At 37.1% G+C, this 19,756-nt stretch overlaps 1 protein-coding gene across 2 annotated transcripts in view; it reads left to right on the top strand.

The window, feature by feature from the left end:
* Window positions 1–19,756, top strand: part of FRS2 (fibroblast growth factor receptor substrate 2) — a 58,655-nt gene that overhangs the window by 14,055 nt on the left and 24,844 nt on the right. Inside the window, exon 1 of one of the 2 annotated variants that reach the window (XM_074573004.1) lies at window positions 9,120–9,244. The exons of the other annotated variant lie outside the window; for it this stretch is intronic. The gene's annotated coding sequence lies outside the window, so the exon portion shown is untranslated. Of the gene's footprint in view, window positions 1–9,119; window positions 9,245–19,756 lie in introns of those variants that run through there. 2 annotated transcript variants of the gene reach the window in all.

Here is a 19,756-nt window from a genome sequence, read left to right on the forward strand (position 1 = left end):
TGGCACAGCAGAAGCAAGGGATGAATATCATCTGGCTGTGGTTCCATCATGTATTATTTAAGTCTTTTCTAACTGTTTGTTTTCCCTTCTGCACTAGTTTGCTGCCTTCTCACTTGTGATGTTATAGATGTGTATAGGGTGACTGAAATAATGTAAATTAAGTCCTATCTCCTCCCAAGGAAAGTAACATCAGTTACACGTGCTCTGCATAATGTTCTTGTTTCTCTAGTTATTTTCCAGAACACTAGTTAAGCAGTATTGACTTCTAAATGAAAACCAACAATTTTCTCCTACTGTAATTTTTAGGGGATAATGTACAGAAATTGATTTGCATATTCAGATAGTCAACATAAGTGGGTTGGAATTTATGAAGGAGCATAGGGATGTTAGGTTAATAATCTTTGAAATATTCAGGGTTAAATAACTTACTTGGAGTTGTACAACCCTATCAAAGCATGTAGCATGTTTAGAATAAGCAAGTTATTGGTGTGTTGTAATAATCAGCTATTACAGAGAATACATCCGATTCAGATGTAGAACTGGACCTGTGGAAACCTGGGGTGTTTCATGTAGGTGAGCAGCCTAAATGTTGGTGGGGTTAAACAGAAGTTGTAGGTGCTGGGCAAGACAAGATAAGGTGGTGGATGAGCATAGGGAATTGAATGGGAAATGATAAAGAAAGGGAACTAGGAATCAGTTACGAAGAAGCTTGATTTTTGGAATATTTTGAATTTTTGGCTCTTGATTTAATTTATCCTAATACTACCTATTATGTATAGAATTTGAATTACAGTATTTTACTGTCTTAGCCATAGCTAATTATCACACTTCTTAGTTCTAAATTATTTTCAAAATATCTGGAGTGTTGTTAGGCCATGGATAAGTGGCTTCTGTGCTTTTGTTTTGGGGTGTCTTCCAGTGTAGACAAAAGGGCTGCAATAAATGGATAGAATATCAGGGGTTAAAGTGCACCCTAAGTAGCATAACTATTATTTCACACTGCTTCTGTTACTGTGTCTAAATTTTCTTCAGTTGCTTTCTATTTCTATTCTAGAAAATAATGTAGCTTTTGCAGATTATTTTGTTGGATTGCAGTTTTTGTAACGTACTCTTGTTGACTAATTCAATTATTGCTGGATGTAATGTGTTGCTTTGACAGAAGCTTGTGTTTTGTTTGCTTGTACAGTCTGAGGCACACCATTTTCATTTGCTTTTGAATTTTTTGTATTAACTGCAAAAGTACAGAGAGAAAGAATAGGAGTCATGGTTTATCTTGGATTATCCAAACTTGCTTTGGAACATTATTGCCAAAGGCTATTACGCTTAGTGATTATTATGTTTATGAAGTTGTTGTATTTTCTCAAACCACAATTCTTGTAAAAGGATAATTAAGTTAAAGCTTGGGCTATTCTTTGCAGATTCTGTGCCAGCGCCAAAATATTTTCAAACAATACATAGTTATAATTTCAAAGATATCCTTTTAACTTGAAATACTAAGTAGCGTAATAAGTTTTTAAAACATACTACTGTCCTTCCAGTTCACTGAATATTAATTTTAAGGTGAAAGCAAGCCATTTATCTCGCACTCTCATTAGAAATGAGATGTGAAATGTGCTACTTCATATGAAGGCCTAAAGTTTATGTTCTTACTCTAAATTAATCTTTATGCTGTTGATCTTTTGTGGAGGGGGGAGACAAATATCTTACTGTTTGTAGCTATCATTGCTGAACACTTTAATAGTCAGGTTCGGCAAATCACAAACTTCTGAAGGTTTCATGCTGTGTGTTTATGTGAAGTATAATTTAATATTGAGCTGGATAATGCTTGAGCTGGAGTTTGTAAGGATGCTTGACATCTAGTAGACTTCTTGAAAAATGATGGGAATGACTTCCATTCGTCAAGTGAAACAGCTTAAATGGCAGGAACTTAATCTTAACTTGTACACTTAAGTTTTACGTTCTTATTTTAAAGAAAATGCAAAAGTGGACTTTTTTTTTTTTTTTAAACTGTACGGGCTAAATAGTCACTCATCCTGTTCCTAAACATTCAGGAACTTTTGAAGCAGTGTTTGTGCAGAATTTTTGACACTTTTACTGCAGTGTAAATGGAAGTTAGAAATAGCACTGTTAGAAGTTGTAGAATGCCAACATGCTGTTTGCGTAAGTCTAGATTTCTAGATTTAATAAGCCTTATCAATATCATTCTTGATGTTGCAACTGAAATACTATGCATTTTATAAAAATCTTACTTTTCCCAACTGTTAAACAGATTTCAGTATTTGCTTGAAATTACACTTTGCACACATAACTGTAGCTTTATATGAACTTACCTTTGCATAGAATGTGTTGAAAGAAAGCAGTTTCAGAGGCTACAGCCTGTTTTCTTTCCTTTAGGTGTTCTGTAGGTTTGTGTAAAAGTGATAATACAAATTGATCGATTTTAGCAGATCCCTGTAATATCTCTTTATATTACAATGAAGCTGTATTTTCATGACCACTTTAAAATGGTCAAAGTATGACCTGTTGCCAAAAAAGAAGAGTATGATTTCTCCTTAGGCTTTGTGGTCCATCTTGCCTTTTGTTGGCAGTAGTTAACAGTGTGGCCTTCTGATGAGCAAGATCAGCGCAGTGGTTTGTATTGAAGGTTGTCTGGCTAATTAGAAGACAGACAGAGCAGGAAAGACCATGTCTTTCAGCTGCAGTTTCCTTTAGATCAGCTGAAGGTAACACAAAATAGCATTCTGAGAAAGAAGAGCACAGGAGTTAATTTGAAATATCCCATCTCACAATGACTGTTTAATTCACAAAAGGAAAACTTCACACTGCTTGGTAGCCATGCACCTATTTTCTGTACATGAGAAGAAGCAACATCTCCTTGTTATAAATTGAATTTGTGTTACCTAAGAAACATAGGCTTGGTTTTGAAAGAGGTGTTTTTGTTATGTCTTACCTCCTGTCAGTTCTAGGAGACATAATTCTAGTAGAGAGTTACAAATTTTTAAAATAATGATTTATTTTTGGCATTTTTCTGGGCTTCAGTGTTAACATATAAAGAAGAACAAGTTGAGGGGGATATAGATATGAAAATATTTGTATTGATTCATTTGGACTTCTCGGATTTCACAACAGTAGTAAGAATTTTTTTTTTTTTTGTTCAGGGAAGCAAGCAGGGGTTGTCAGTGTAAAAGTTTATGGAGTAGCCCAATATTTAATCTGTAGTATTTAAGATGGCCTTTTGTGAGTGTTACACAACTGTTTCGATTACCAATATTCACTGTTGGCTTTTTTTTTAAAAAGGTGTACAGTCATCCTAGTTATTCCCTTTATGTAACTAATAAAAAATAGTCAGGTTAAAGTACATAGGTACTATGCATAATAGAATATATACATGAATAGAGTACAATTGAATTTCTTCTGTAAACAGGATTTTTTACATCCTTCTCCCTACCTCCCAGTCATTCCTGTACCACACATACTTAAATATGGCTCCTGGGACACAATTAATGTAGTGTGGTTTTTTAAATTGTGAAAGAGAATATTTAAGAGAAACTCAAAACTTTTAAAAGTTTAGCTTTAATCTTGACTATATGATTAAAAGAGCTTTCACAATTCCAACAGTTTTGAAAGCTGTCTGCCTGTAATGTTAAAATCTTTGACATAAAATGTGACCCTTATTAACATAAGCATCTGCTTATAAGAGTAGAAAAAGCATGTGTTTTCTTTAACCTTAATATTTCCTTTTCACTATAAAGGCTTGTTGCTGCCTATAAAATAATTGTGCTTTTGGTTATGTTCTGCCTAGATTAGTGCTGTTCCTTTGATGTGCAGAGTAAATTAAGATGCAAGATTATTTTGAGACTTCTCACTGTTCAGAATGATGGGAAGGTTATTAGATCAAACTTAAATTCTTAATGCTAACTTGTAGCTTTACTGACTGTGGGGAGTGGTCTTAGGTACAGTTGTTCACAGGATTTTTTTTTTTCCCTCTGTTGTGCCCAAAAATGTCCTATCTGTTCTGGTATCCTATCTGCTTGAAGACAACAGAAACCCCAGATTTCTGAGGTTGCATTGGATTGCTAGCAAGCTTGTGATGTTAATTATGTATTATTAATAACATCTGGTTTTGCAATTCATGCTGCTGTCTTTTTCTGGATAGACTAAACAAGTGAGAACACTTAAATATTTTGAATTTGAAAGCACCGGTTTCTGGTAACTGAAGATGTGTCTTTTAAGGAATGGCTTGGAAAATACAGATAAATCTTAATGGCATCCTTTAATGGTTCATGTTTATCTTGATATTGTTTAAAATATTATTATCTTTTGTATATAGGTAAATTTGTATGAGAAAAGGTGCACAGAGTATGATATACATTGCCTGTGCTATTGTTAATTTCACCATTTTTGGTGATGCTCTGATGGGGTGTTTGTCTGTTAACTCAGTGTGAAATGATAATCTTTATGCTAGTCCTCACAGGTCTGTTGCAATTCAGGAGAATCCGTGTTTATTTTTATAAGTAGCATGATTTATCTAGCTAGCAAAGGCAGCAATTGCAGCGAAGAGATGGAGTCACAGGCAGGCAGTTTGTGCCTTAAAGTTTCTATAAAGCTCAAGGAGACTATTCCTTTTTATGAAATGAAGACTGGCAACCAATTTCAGAATTTGTGGAGCACATACTGTATTTGTGTGTTGAGAGACCACATGTAAAACCCATCCTGCTTAAAATCAGTCACACTGGGTAACTGGGGGGGTTTTGTGTATAGTAAAGCTTTGGAAAGGAGGAACAGCATGCTCAGACACACTGCCTGTGTCTGTATTACCATGCCAGTGGGTACAAATATAACGTGTCCATCTGCCTGTTTATGGTGTAGCTTTGGTAAAGATTAAACATTTTGCATCAGAGACTGTTAACTCGCATAATTCTGTGTGTTTTGGGACAAAGTAATTAATGGATGTTTCAGTCTAACTAATGACCAAAGTTCTTTGAACCAGTCGAGCACGCTTGCCAATGTGTTTCCAAACCATGCCAATATCCAAAATTACAAAAAACATGCCAATATCCAAAAGTACAAACTTGGTGGGCCACTTGGTCAGACTGAGGAGATAATTTTTGTATATTTGGTAGAAATAAGTTGCACTGTCCTGATGATTATTTATTCATTGAAGTTCTCACTGCTTGTTTATCCGTACTGATATCTGCTTCATTTGTCATGCAGGAACAGTGTTTCGAGATGGGTTCTCCTGACCCATCTCTTCTCCTTGACACATAGACTTTCCCTTGCATAGCCTTCAGATTGTAAGGGAATGGTGGGAGACTTTTTGACGAGGTGCCCTTTTTGCCTTAGTATCTATGAGCAAAGCTCTAAAAATGGTTATGGAAAAGATTTTAATCGCACATGATTGAGCCTCCTATATATGGAACTTCGAACTCACTAGTTGTATTATCTCTGAGAATACAGTTCCTGTAAGTAAACTAAACTACTTTGGCACAGCATGTCTTGAGAATGTCTTCATTTCAAGGACTTCCACTGTTAATTTTTCTTTCCTTGTCTCTTGTACTATTGCAGACAAAGGTTTTAAACATAAAAATAAAAAAAGTGGATTTATCTGACTCTAAGGAAGGTATAGCTGGTGTTCCTAAGGAAGCTTTGTGTAAGCCAGCTTTACTGACATGTTGTATATTTTCCCCTTTACAAGCCTGTACTCATCAGCTCTATGTTTGATGTCTTTACAGTTTTGGGTTTGAAGGGTTATAGGCAGTACAATATCAAATAATTCCTCTGTAAGTATAGAATTGCACATAAAAACTCGTTACTTGTACTCAAATTAAGGGTGAAGTGCAAGGCACTTAAATTGTATGATGAGCATAACACTGTTTTAACATAGTTGAAATGACTCTGCTCATTGCCAGTTATTGGATGGAAAATGTATTCACTTTATGGGGACAGACGAAAGCAACCAGTTAGCGGTGCCATAAAACATGGAGATTGGCAGAGGTGTTCCTGACAAAAAATTGTGTCTGGACTTCAGAGTTTTCGTATCTGTTACAGTGTGTGTAATGTTCAGCTGAAGTTGCATCTCTCTTCTGGTAGCTGCAGTATAAATATTAGGGCAGGGATTACCAACTGTTTTTTAGAGTTTATGGTCTAAATGGCTGAGAGAGGCATGCAAAATAAGAAAAATACATGTATTACATGAGTGATTATAGATTGACAGCAATGGTGGGAGCATGGTCCTGGGTATGGACCAGGGATGAGCTGAGCCAAGAAAATGGAATGATGAGATGTGGTGAGAGGAGGAGCAAGGAAGTGAGATGAAGACTAGCAGAAAGTAAAGGTCAAGAGAATGTAGGAAAGACAGTCAGTGAGATGTACGGAGAATCTTCCAAATGGCCTGGAAACCAAAGGTGCTGGCCTTAGTCGCCTCTGGCCCTGTAACCTGGGGTACTTGTCTGTCTTCATCTGACTGTCCGTCTCCACTGGACAGCATAATTGGCAGTGTGGTGATTGATACTCATCACCCTACTGATTCGCTAAACCCCAGAGTTGGTACACAAGGGCTAATTGTTCTTTTCAGGATATTTCCCAGTGTCAGTCTCTGTGGCCGGAGATGGAACACTATAGAAAAGACAGGAAAAAATATAATTGAGGTAGACAGAAAAGGAAGGAACACCATGTTCAGTAATCATGCTTTACGAATCAATTGTCATGTAAAACTGTTACCTGAACTCTGTGTCTTCTGGAAAACCTCTTATGCAGTATAGCAAGGTATTAAAGGTATTATTTTATTAAATAGGTGAAAATCATTATCAAATACACTAGTTCAGAAGTACCAGTTATGTTAATGAAACCTTAAAGTTTGCACTTCAGACTTTGTAGCTTTGTTACATAGCAAACATTTTTATTTTTCTATCCAAAGATGCACATACTTCCAAACTGTGTGTGTTCATTGATGTTATTTCCACTGTTCCATGCTTTAAGATGCTCAGTAATCACTGCTGTAATTTATGTCAGTCTTGTACATAACGCAGTGATATTTTAAAATGTAGTCCTTGGTAGGAATATATTTCAACACCAAGTTCAAATGTAGTTTTTATTCTAAACCTGCTTTTGAAAATCTTTAAATAGTGGAGAAAGGGTTGGTGTTTTGTTTAGGTTTTTTTTTTTTGTTTGTTTGTTTAATGCCAACATTTATTCTTAGTCATAAGTTGCTTAAGGCTAGAATGGAGGAACCTAGTCTGACTCCTTTGTGTTCTGATAAGATACTACATCTCACCCATTTACTCTTGAACTGAAAGCAGTTAACTTTCTACCTAAATAATGTATTCCAGAAAGTTTTCTGACCTTGATTTTGGATCTACTCAAGACATCAAAGCTCCACTGGTTTTCTTGTCAGCTTATTACAGACATTAATTACGATGTATTTATTATATGTTTAATTATTTGGTGGTTACTTAATGGTTTTTAAGAACTTTTTTTTTTAATTCTCAAAGGTTCTATTAAGTTATCTCATCTTGATGTGTAAGCTTTTTTTCCCCTCCCATTTGACCAATGATTTTTGGGTGTGAATATTTATTAAACTAACTTCTAAACCTAGAAGTCCCATCTTAATCCATTTGTAATTAATTTACTTGCTTAGGATAGAACAGCTCAGGTTATCTGGCAATATCCCACATCTCTCGAACACAAGAGAGCACCTCAAAAATCACTCGTGCATTTCTTCACAGAAAAAAACACCGTACAGGGATCTCAGGTGACAGTGTTCAGCTAATAAAATATATATAAAATAGCTCCTCAGAAGTTAGTTTTAAACTGCTGTATTTTGTTATGATAACCAGTAAAAACAAATCCTCTCTGTGGACAGTGGTGGTTTAGTTTATCTGGTTTAGACTTTAGGTGTATCATTCCCTGTCCTTTCCTGAGCAGCTGAAATGTGTTGTAGGGAGTGAGAAGATCTTTTAACTTTTTTACAGGAATTTGAATATTAACAATGGTAACAAGCAGTTTCCTTTACTTAAAAAAAAAATATTGTTAAAATGGATAGTTCACTGCAGAAATGCTAATAAGCTGGAGTAGAGAAACAAGGGAAGTCAGCACATAATACAGATATTTTTCTCCTTTGAGTTTTCGCCTACAGAGTAAATCTAGAAGGGACTTTGTAAGTGAATTTAAATATGCGTTGGAATTGTTTTTTAACTTGCACTTGTACACACTGTCTCTAGTTTAGGATGTTGAATCATATAAATTAATACGAAATTTAAAATACAGATCTAGTTCTTAGAATGGAGTGAATTAGAATAGATATTTGTTTTCTTTTCATTCTTGTCTAAGTAAGTGCCAGCAAGCTTTATGGACTTGTTATTTAAATGAGTTTTATGCCAAAACATTTTACATCTGATGTTTTTAAACAAATTGTGCTCTTCTGCTAGAGACCACTGAGTTTTCACCCACAAAATGCTGTAGTTGTAGAATCTGCGAACGATTGTTTTTTGTGTCATCTTTCAGCAGGCTTCTAACACCCTGAAGCAGCAAACTGGCTGTTTAAAGGATCTAACTAAAGAGCTCTGTCCTCTTCTAGAAAATTGTTGCATTGCGGTGGTATCATTGCACCTGCTTTAAAATTGAGCTGCAAGTCCCATGGATGGGTCAGATTCATTTTTAAAAAAAATGTTTCTGTTTAAATAAACCTTCCTAAATCTGAATTCTTCTGTGTTCTGTCCTTTCAGGTTTTCTGTGACTTTTCATTGACAATAAGGTGTGATTGATTATTTAACTGCAGCAGAGAATAGAGTAACTGCAAAAGTGTACCCGTGGGTGTAGTTTCAAAGAGCATTTCTCTTTGTGATGCCACTGGTATAAATGGTGCCACCCCCTTATTTGTGTTTGGGTGTTCATGTGGTGAACCTGATCAGGAAGCTGGTCCAGATTAAAAAAAATAACTGTGCAAGGAAAATAATGATTATTTTTAACCCAGAACATCTAGGAGTGACATACTGGTGTCTGGAAGTGATGGGTAACTGAGGAAACATTTCCAGAAAGCGAAACCTGAGATATCTGGAATTCAGGTGGGTATGGGGTTTTCTTATTAGTTTTTTGTTTGTATTTTATTTCTCAGCAGCAATAAATGATATTTTGCACACATTTAGGTGGAGATGTACATATGAGCTGGAGGAGGAACGTAAGTCAGTTTATCTCTGGTCAAGTTGTGGGAACGAAGCTGTGATCTGGGTATGGCTTGAAGTCCCAGGTGAGCTAAGCACGCAGCTGGTTGTGGTCCTGCTCCCCTCTGCACATTCCTGCCTTCTCTAGGTTGTGCCAGCTTTGTCAGCAGGCCAGCAGGAAGGCAGCTCAGGAAGCTAAACTGGCTGAAATGTAACCTTCCAAAAATGTATTTTCTGCTGGCCTTACTCCATGAAGCAGCTCATCATGGAGACCAATGAGAGCCAGAGCTCACCTGTGGCCGGGAGCAGCAGGAGAGCCCATCGCTGTACCTCAGACTTATGTTATGGTGTAGCCTTGGGACAGCAGGAGTGTGACCTCCTGAAAAGTGGTTGCACGTATTTCTAAGCAGCCCTGCTGTCCTGCTCTGTGCACTGCCGGTCTGTACCTCCACACTACCATTGCATGACCCCTGCCTGGTGTTGGCAGTCACCTCTCCCTTCTGCTCCCCTGACACCCTTGCAGTTCTCCATCGCTTCCTGCAAAGTGCCGCTCAGACTGGAGGGGAGAGGAGGAGGGATGGGAAGGTGAAATGAGCCTTGAGCTTGTGGAGTTCAGTTAGAGGAATGCTGGTTTAGGAGATATGGTGGCTGGTGTATGAATAGTGACTCTTCATAAAAGAGATGACTTGTCTGCTTTAGCCAATAAAGCAGTTAATGTCAAGAATACTTCAGGATCAGCAACTCCCACGGAGGTCTGCAAGGCTTTCAGAACATCAGTAGTACATTTTTGAAGTTTAATAATAAAAAATGTAATAGAAGAGCTACTGTTTGTACCTTTTAAGCTAATGTACTCTACCAAGTGGTACTACTTCAATATCCATTAAATAGCACAGCTGGCACAGAATAACAAGAGTGTGATCTGTTTGGGTAATGTTATTAATGAAAGAAATGAAGAATTAATGTAGTGCACCCTAGGAGCACACGTGTTGGTTGATGTGGTGTGTCCCCCCGGCCTTCAATGTACATGTTTTCCACTGTGGAAGTTCATCAGAAAAAAATAAATTGTGTAGCTGTAGAGGGTAAAGTTTGGAGGCTTTAGTCCCAAGTAGAGACGAAACCCTGTTGTGGAACTGATACCACTTTCAAAGGGTGCTATGGGTGCTGCTTTGACATAGTCATGGCTAGAAATGGTAATAAAGTCTTGGATCTTCAGCAGCCTTTAGAATTACTCCTTTATAGGAGAAAACGAGCACTCAATATAGCCATCAGATGCTAGCAAAATGGATGGGCAAGGGCCAGCTTGTCCATGCTAGCTATAAACCAAATCAGCTTGTTTTCCATATGCAAGTTTTATTTTAAACCACATCAACCTCATTCTTAATATCTAGGAGTTGCAGAAGTTTCATCACAAAAAATTCGCTCACAAAATAATACAGAAACATAAAGCCAGTGTGAACTCATCTGTAGAGAATACCACTGAATGCAGTTGGTAGACAAACAAAAGACCTATATGAAGGCTTTGAGGGCTGCAGTATTTCAGGTAATATTTGACACTGTACAGTACTCAATTCCCCATAGCCAAGGAGGGGTGAGGGTGTGTGAAGTCTGAGGCTGAAACTTAAGGCTACTGTGCCACCACCAGAGGAGTTCAGTGCACTTCTTAGGCCTTTCATTTAGGATTTTTTTTTTTTTAATGAGTTGTGTCACTCTCTTGCTCATTCAGAGGGGATTACAGCTGTCTTTGTATGTACGTATGAATCCCAGTCTTGGGATGACTGCTGTGTGAGAGCATGTGCTGCACATATTCAGGCATCATAGTTGTTGGTCAGAAAACATGCATGTGTTATGAAGACAAGAAGCCAGAAGGGATTTTTTTTTTTATCCTTAAAGACGATCTGCCACTTAAGATAACAGGTGATAATTTCAGTACAATAAAGTGACTATGACTTTTCTGTGTAGTTGAAGCTACCAGTGCTTATAAATATCATGTGACACACAAAGTTGACAGTTTAATCCTGAAAACCTTCCACAGAAATTATTTTCTAAATGATACTTAATCAAACTTGTTAATGGAAGGAATCTTATGGAAGGACTTGTTTAAATAAAAGTATGTATCACTTTTTTGGTGAGGGAAGCTTCATTTTACTGTAAACTTCTGTTCTTCAAAATGCGTACCTTCACTGTACAAACAGTCTTTCAAATTACAAATTTGGGACAATAAAATGCCTGAAGAATAGCCTTCAGTAATGTCTTGGGAAGAGTAAAGTCTTGCAAAAAGAGGAATAAAATCAGATTTTTTTTCATTTCCCACCATCTCAATCATCTCACCCCAGATAATACCCTTCCAGGTAATAAAGATACAGTTGGTAATAGAGATTTAGAAAAGTGTCCCAGGGAAAAAGTAATTATGTAAATAGTAGCAAATCATGAGGTCCACAACTGATGTTATTGAGGAATTTTAAAATGTGGCTGGGTTTGCAAGCCATGGGTTTGCAATCTGTTATTTTGAAAAGTAAGAGAGAGCAAATGGTTACTCAGGCTAGCTTTGTAATGACACCAGTGCTTCTGTCACAATTACTTTACAATCCTAATTAAAGATAAAATTAGTTTATCTTTTTAGGAAGAATGGTATAACAAAATTCAGTGCACGATTCTATGGAGGAGCAAAGGTGGTATTTGTTTCTCTGATCTCTTTAGTTACTTGACACTTGTTCTCTGACAGTTTTAATTTGCATGTGTCTCTTGTGTCCACTTGCTCAACAAGAAGCAAGACTTGTGCCCAACTGGTTTACCCAGCATCACTTGTGAATGACACAGGACAAGACAAAATCCATCAAATCCTCATTACATCTCTGTTGCTCCTCTTGACTGGTAATGCCAAACTAATTTTTTGATTATTTTTTTTTTTTATATCTTTTGACTGTCACTAGGTGTTGTGGTGTGGTTGTCTCAATCTTCAGCTTCCATAAATCTTAGGACATGCAGCTGTTCATTGTCTGTTTTTAAATTATTTTTTTAATATATGTTCTAAGTATGTGCCAGTAGTCTGTTTTAAGGATGGGCTAAGAGGAAAAGGAATGGTATATGCAATGTGATGCAACGTCAGTGCTATCTTCCTTGTGTTAGTCTGCAGGCTTTACTACTGTCAAATTGTCTGTGCTGTGGTTTGATCAGAGGACAAGCCTTACTGCTGTGGCAACTGTGGTGTGAACAGTGCTCGCTCTTATCAGGACAAGCTAAGCTTTAATCCTTCTTCTGGTGTGTAAGCACTGACACTCTCACACACAAACACCCACGTTTCCATTCATGTTGAATATCCTCCTAATATTACTTTTACAGATCTTTACAATATTAGGAAGAGATTTATAAAAGTGGGCAATTTGTAATGGGTTCTGTAGAAAGGTATGTTTATTTTTGCTAAAATAAAATGCTGCGTGATGTTAACATGGGACAGCAGTTGTGTAATGTGGTATAATAGTCATCCAACAGAATAATGTTTTGCAGGGCTCTATATTGAGAGATCTGGGTTGCTACAGAAATTTCTGTAGTGTTTCACCAATGGTCAAGAAATAAACATTTTATAAGACCCAGAAAGGAGCTCTTTTAAAAAATGGAAATCTAATACAAGGAAATGGACCTTTTTGCTGTGTTAGTTGTAAAGCAGTAAGAAATTTTTCAGTTAATGGAACTTTGCTCTCTACTGTACAGGTAGGTCAAACTATGTTTTTTGGAAACTTTCATTCCCATTTCTAGCTGATCCATGCCCTTCCACTTTTTAGGGCATGGATCAGCTAGACTACTGGGGAGCTTGTTAAACCACTAACAAAGGAGTATTCAAAACTAAAGATATTGTAGCGGGGGTGACAAGTTATTTAATTGCATAGAAGTTAACTGTAAGAGATTCAGCAGTGAAAAGAAGAAAATGGTTTCTTGGGTGCAGAAATATGATTATACTTGGGTTTTACTTAAATGTACTAGGCAGATCCTGATAATCAGAATTTTAATGAGTTGGTGTAGCCTGAAGCACAGACAGGCATCTACACAGTCAGGTTACCATGGTTTAACAAATCAGCCACATTAACTAAATGTGCTTATGCTTTTTTTCATTGCAAATGCAAAGAAAAAAAATTTAACCTAAACCTGCTTTTTGGCAGATCCAATTCAGTGGTGACAAAAGGTACCCAAAAGATTGTGGATCTCACTTCGTATCAGATACCAGTGAAGAGTTTATGTAGTTTTGATTTATAGCTAGTATAAACTATATATAGATATATATAGAGATACTATAGATAGTAAATAGCTATTGCTAATCTTCCTCTTTTATACAACAAATTGGGATCACAGGGGAGGAAAAGTTAAATGATTATTAGAATTTATTCTTGAAGTGGGAAGAAAAAATGTACAAGAAGCATGTGAGGAGGCATGCAAACAGAATTAAGAAGTCTTTTAAATGTGATGACAAGAGTTCCGTACGGAAAAGGGACAAATAATAAATACAGAAGACAAACTATTTTTAAAAGAACCTAGATTTAATGATATCTTGGGATAATGATGGGATTGTCAGTTTTCCAAGAAACAAAAACCATGTATAAAAGCTAAATGTTCAGTAAGGCCAGGTTCCTTGTATTCAAGTGCTAAGAACTTGCAGATAGTGAAAGAGGAACCAATGGATGGATGAAGAAGGGCACATATTGACAATACATACTGAAACTGTATTTATCTATTTATTTATTTTTATAAAGCACAGTGGCATGGGCTTGGTTTTGATAACATCTTACAGAAACTGCCTAACATTTCGGTAAGAAAGACCTTGCAGGCATTTCAGTGTTGTTTCTATTAATGTATTAGAAGACTGTGTGCAAAATGTGTCAAAACCATAAAAGCAAAACTTAACCTTTCCTGAAATGTCTGAATGAACAATATTTCAGAGATTAAAATATTACAAAATATAAACTCAATGCCACTTACTTAATTACAAAATTTGGCACTTTGCTGGCTTTGAAGACTTGGCAAGAGCTGTGGGCCTCAAGTTTTAGGAGGCATTTGTGGTTAAATATTGGAGAGCTGACTCACTACTTAAACAGTTTCAAGCCAGGCATCCTTTTCAAGAATTATGCTAGATTCTCTCTTCCTCTTAGACCCCGTTACTTGACTGACTTGTTGTAGCCCTTGCCTTTCTCCTTGATCCTATACCCAAAAAGCTTTTACATAACACAGAAAACTTTAAAATGCTTAAAACTTCAGTTTCGTGTCTTCAGTTTCATTGTAAAAATGGTGCTTTTTGTATAAGCTGTTCCTCAGAGGACATTTTTAAAGAGATTGAGAATTTCCAAGAATAAAATAATTTAGTAGTGCTTGCTTATTTAACCTAATGTCGCGGTTTGGAGTTTGATGTTCTGGCTGTTTCTTTTAAAAGGATGTAGTTAATCTGGCAGACATTCACAGAAAACAATATGGTGGTGTGGATCTGGAGAAATTGTTTTAGTAAGAAATTGAAAAATATTTACATGTGTGTAAGTTGTTTTAAAAACGATACCAAGTAAAATATAAGTCTTGTTTCCCTGGAAGTTTAGAGTAAGAGGAACGTTTTTTGGAGAGCGATTAAAGAATAGAATAAGGAACGTTGTCCCACATCCTCAGAAAGATTAATGGGGATGGTGGAGCAAACAGCTTGTGTGCTCCTGTTCAAGGTGCATGTTCATTAAAGACCTAGAGTTTCCAAAATGTGCTGAGCTGAAGATTTGAAACTCCATTTAATGCTCTGTGTGTGTGTATATATATATATATATATATATATATATATATATATGTTTATGAACCTATTGAATGGAACAGTTGTGTCAACCTAATACTTGGATGAAATGTGTCTTTTATATTGCCTTAGGATAGGCCAAAATAGGGGGTGCCACACCTCAGGATGATAAGAGAATGCGGGTCTTAAAATGTCAGGTTAGAGCGAAGTGGAGAGGTGTGGGATCAGTGTCACATAAATCAGTCTTAAACGTCATAAAGTATTCCAGTGTTGGCATGGCATCGCTGCCTGCTGCAGTTCTCTCTGCTCATCTAACTCAGCTGTTTGAGTTGGTCTTTAATCTTCAGTCCTACTGTAATTGTGGCGAATACAAGAGCTTCTCTGTCAGAAGGAGCATGGTTTTTTTAAAGGAATTTCTGATGAACAGTGTTCCAACAAATGTTTAACTAACTTACCTAAATTTGAGCTTTTTGCTAAAATGATCACTTCTAAGGAGACCCAGAGAGAATAAATTTAATACTAACATGCCATTTCAAAAATTTTACGTGACTCTTCAATTGGGTATTTTTATTGGGTATTTTTGTATAGCACCAAGACCTAAGTGGGGTGAAGTAAAAAGGGGGAAGAAGTAAAAAGTTGCTGACCACTTTGAATCCAAATATACTGAAACATATACAGCAAACCAGCTTGAGTCCTGAGGATCTGGGTGTTAAAAAGGAGGAGTAAGAAAAGCAAAGGGAGCCTCCCGTGAGTTTGAGGAGCAGGCGGCTGGCAGGGGGAGGAGGTGCTGGTGGAGGAATGCTGCTGAGACGGGCGAGTTCGGCGCGATCCTGCATCAGCCTCCTTGCCGCCTGTTCAAATAGGGCTCCGAGGGCGGCGCGCCGAAACAGCAAGCTTGTGTGCTGGAGCTTGTGTGTGGTTGCAATAATGTTGTTTTCACAGGAGCCAGAAGGCTTTACAGTTTAGCTTGGGTTTTGCCAGTTTTGTGTTTTGGTTTTGCATTTGTTGTTTTTTTTTTTTTTTTTAACACACACACACATGCACACACACACCCCCAAAGGGCTAAAGAGAGAAAACCAGCATACACTTATTACTGTGTTTTAACCATAAGTCTGACAACATGCTCATTTAATAAAAATCTCAAGGTAAAACTCCACCTGTTAGCATAAGTGAAGTTAGAAACTAGATTCTGCAACTTCACCTCTACCATTCATACTTTGTTTTCCATAATTGCAGCCAGCAGCACCAAACTCTTTCTCAGCATGTTTAGTTTCTTCTTGGATCTCCTTTCTCCTTCACTGTCGTTTTTAACTCTGTTATGGTTTGTTAGCACTGCTGCTTTTTCATCCTTCTACTACTGAGGCACCTTCAATATTCATTTTCTTAGTAATCATTGCCAAGTGGATGAAGGGCAAGGATTATGTCTGACCTTAGTTCAGCTTGCTTTACTACTAAAATGCCATCTCCCCAAAATACATTCGCTGTTTGGGGGTGAATTGTTACGTTGTTGTTTGTCAGATTGTGCAAGGTAAGGGCCTTCCAGGACACCTGAAAGGAGTTGGTTTGAAGGATGGCCACATGCATGGGCAGGCAAGGAGTTCTGTGCCCTTTCTTTTGCTGTATTTCTTCTTCCCTTCATCCTGTTCTGCTGAACACTCGTATCCCTTTAAACCCCTGTGTTTCCATGGGACAACATTCCAGCTCTGGCACCTCTTACGTCTTTCTGTCTCCAAACATTAAAGTGAATTAGTCAGTCTTTGCTGATGTACCAAAATCTTTTATTTTTTTTCCAACTAATTATAAAGCGAAGAGGTCCTTTTTGTGACCATTGGGGGAATGAGGCCCTTGGAGCTGACCACACTCAGTAATTACTAGTTCAGGGCAAATGCTTTATTTTGGTGCTACATCTCTTATGTGCATGTGAGGTCTGGTACGTGGGAGTCCCATGTTCCAGAAACCTAAGTTTTGTTTTCCAATTCAAAGAACTTGGCTTCATGGTAGCGAAGATACACTAGCCAAAATAAATAGAAGGTCAAAGCATGGGCTATTTTAAGTCCTAAGTAGGATACCAGAATTCTTAAATCATATAGAATTTGCCACCATGGATTACATCATGACTCTGAAGACGCAGGATTTGCCACATCAGATGAGTAGGTTATCCATTTAATCCCTTGTATTAGCCAGTTATGAAATAGTGTTCGGCTACCAGCAAAACTAAAAGGACTGACTGCAGTATCATTTCAGCCGCCTTCACCTGTATTCTAGAAGGAATGACATGGCAATAAAACAACCATTATTTTACTCAGTAACATTTTTCTTGCATGGTAAGTTGGTTCCTCTGTTTATTAGTCTGTTTGCTGTTTCAAATGCCTGTAGGACTTCCACTTTCATCCAAAATTTTTTTTTGTGCAGAAAAATTGAAGCTGCTTTGCTGTAGTGACAACTCTGGTTAATGAGCAGAGGATGTAATGAGTTACTTAGAAATTATGTATATATAACCTGAAATGCTCAGGTTTATACTCTCAGTTTGTACTTAATCTCTGAGGTGACAGTATCCAGGGGAGGTTTTTCCATGCTGTAGAATAACTATTAACATCAAGAGTGCTCAAAAACTTTGAGCTGAGCAAATTACTTATCATAATGTATCCGTACGGATTTGGCTGTGCTTTCTTCAAATATTTCCCATTGTGAGAGTTTAAAAGAGGAGAAAGATGTACTGGAATGAGCTTCAGGGAGGGGCAGGTTCTATGCTGTGTGGCTCATCATAGGGCAAACCGAAAAACAGAAAACAGAAGTTAAATGGAGTTGCTAGCATTCGAAGGAATCAAGTACGTAAGCTTCAGGTTCTGTCACAGGCAGATTTTGGGCTGGTAAAGGCAATGGAAGTTTTGCCATTGTTTGGGGTGAATTTTTAAATAGAGGATTTAATCCACAATTCATGCAGTAACTCTTAAAGCATGTTTTGCTTTTAACATATTATGTCCTCAGTATCCTGAGCAAAATAGGTTGCTTTATAAATTGCATCCCATCCTTGCTGCTTAGATTTTTGCAAAGTGAAAATTCACTGTTAAATCTAAATGCACCAGCTAAAATCAAATATCAAGAAATATTTAACATTGTATGCAAAGGTGGAAATAATGAAATATGAAGTATTGAAAGATGTCAAATCTGAAGTAAATCACTTTATATTCAGTATCATTCTGTAAAAAGGTGAGAGAGGAATAAAAAATGTGTCTGTAAGAGGGAAAATCTTGAAATGTGATGGGTCTGTTCCTGCACAAAGTATTTTAAACGTTATCTCTCTTAAGTAATAGTTTTGAGGAGAATTGTGTTTGTTTTTAAGGAGTTTTGTAAGAGATGACAACATTAACATGCTTGGAGGAAAGGAGAAGGGAGAGTTTTACTTAATACTAAGCAATTTGTGAATACTTTTGTACAAATACAAATAATTTCCCATTGTCAGCACATCTGATAATTCTTGAACTCCAAGGCATCAGGAGAAAGAGCCCTTTCTGGGCTTGGGACAATCCTTTGTGGAGAGCTAATTCTACCTTTAAGCTGCAGATACAGCAGCCTTCGTGTCTCTTAGCAGAGACTTTATGGGTTTTCAGAAAAAAAATATATTTTGTTGTCTCCCACTTGCTTCTGTAGTTTGTAATTTGAGGCTACATTCTCTTACCTGAAAGGAGGTTAAGGAGGGGCACACTCAAGTTCTCCCGTTTCAAACAGGCTCATACAACGGAAGTCAAGGAACAAAAAAACCTGCTCGTAGCTTCCCTGTGCTACAGTTAATGTCGAGAGATTCAGCTATGTTGCAGGAAAATATGGCTCCAATCTGACATACAGTTTAGGTCCACAACAAGGCAATTCTGAAGGCTTCAGGAAGGCTTTCCAGGAACCTTCTGATTTTCCTAGGAGGTCTGGTCCCCCTAGTGTTCTTAGGGCCATCAAACAGAAGGACGAAATTTGGCTCTCAGCCAAATGTGCATCACTTCACACGAGTTGTTCTATCTGCAAAGTCACGGTTTCTGTGAAAGGTACTATTTTTGTTAGGTATTAAGTAAACTTCTGTATTTCTATTGTGTGGGCTGTTGCCACTTGTTCTTGCGATGAGAATGCTTCATGACGAGAAGTGCCCAACACTGATGACTCTAGGATGGAGAGTAGTGTGCAAGTTAAAAACTTCTTCTTTTGTGGTAAAGTGTCTTTTACATGGTAGATGTAAATTGAAATGGCACAATCTGAATTTGAAATAGCTTGTGAAGTCCGTTCTTTCAAAGTTTTAAGAACTTAGGAAGAAAACATGCTAGCCACTTTTAAATTTTCTTGCTCCCACAAATGCTGGTTTCAGCAGAATATGTATTTTTTTTTAAGTAACAGTTGTCTTTTCATACATGTATCTAATGTTCCCAAAAACTTTTAACTTTTAAAGAGGACCCGAAATGGGGAGGAAAAGAAATGGTTAGTCTCCTGCTTTGTCACTGTTATGATCAGGTAACATTAAATTGAAAAGAGCTACTAAACAAAACTCTGCAGCTAAAAGAACAATTTGAAAAAGTGAACATGAAAATATCGGAGAACTTGGTTTTTTAAAAATAAATACATGCTTGTCATGCTGACTGTCTTCCCACTAGACAGCAACTTGAATTTATGTCACAGAAGGCAGCTATGATATTGAAACCTTCCTAACCTTGGTACAGATGACAACCACTACATTGTCTGTTCCCTCCACTCTTCTCCCAAGTATTAGGCTTTTCCCTTTAAAAAAATGAATTTCTCCTGAAGCTGTCAAGTACAATTCATTTCCATCTTTTTATTTGTTTGTTTACTTGATTGATATGAGCAT

This window comes from Larus michahellis, chromosome 1, assembly GCF_964199755.1.
Source record: "Larus michahellis chromosome 1, bLarMic1.1, whole genome shotgun sequence".
In the NCBI taxonomy this organism is placed as follows: Eukaryota; Metazoa; Chordata; class Aves; order Charadriiformes; family Laridae; genus Larus; species Larus michahellis.